Genomic DNA, 578 nt, shown 5'->3' with positions numbered 1-578 from the left:
GGAGAGATCGAAAGACTGAAGATTTTAAATGTAATATATTGGGGGTCGGGAGCTATTGTATTTGACAAGGTTGGGGTGATCGGCGAGTGGGACATAGTGCAGGACAGAATGCGTGTGGTCGAGTTTTGCACATGTTGGAGTTCATGGAGAAGGGAGGCCTGGAGTTGATGGCATGTATGCAGGTTTCAGTGGCAGAAGTAGAGATGGAGGTGGTGAGTGTTGCAAAGGTGGAAATAAGTGGTCTTTGTGTTGGAGAGGAAATGGGATCTGCAACTAAACTCGGGGTCAAACAGGACATCAGGGTTGTGAACAGTCCAGTTGAACCTGGGACAGTGGTTGGGGTGAGAAAAGAGATCAGTGCCAAGAGAGCGGAGTTTGTGGCGGGGGCTGAAGATTTCCTCCCGGTTTATGGTAAAAAAAATAAAAACTGAAAAACACTTGAGAAAACCCTGTTTTTTCAATTTGCAATAAAAAAACTGACATTAACGATCAGCATCTATAGATCAGCTACTGGGTAAATTCAGTGAGTCTTAATGAGCCACAAGCATTAGCTACACATTGGATGAGCTGAATGGGAT

This window comes from Somniosus microcephalus, chromosome 13 (assembly GCF_052327205.1).
Source record: "Somniosus microcephalus isolate GS21.2 chromosome 13, FLI_Smic_1.0, whole genome shotgun sequence".
Taxonomy (NCBI): domain Eukaryota; kingdom Metazoa; phylum Chordata; class Chondrichthyes; order Squaliformes; family Somniosidae; genus Somniosus; species Somniosus microcephalus.
This window is presented reverse-complemented; position numbering follows the sequence as displayed.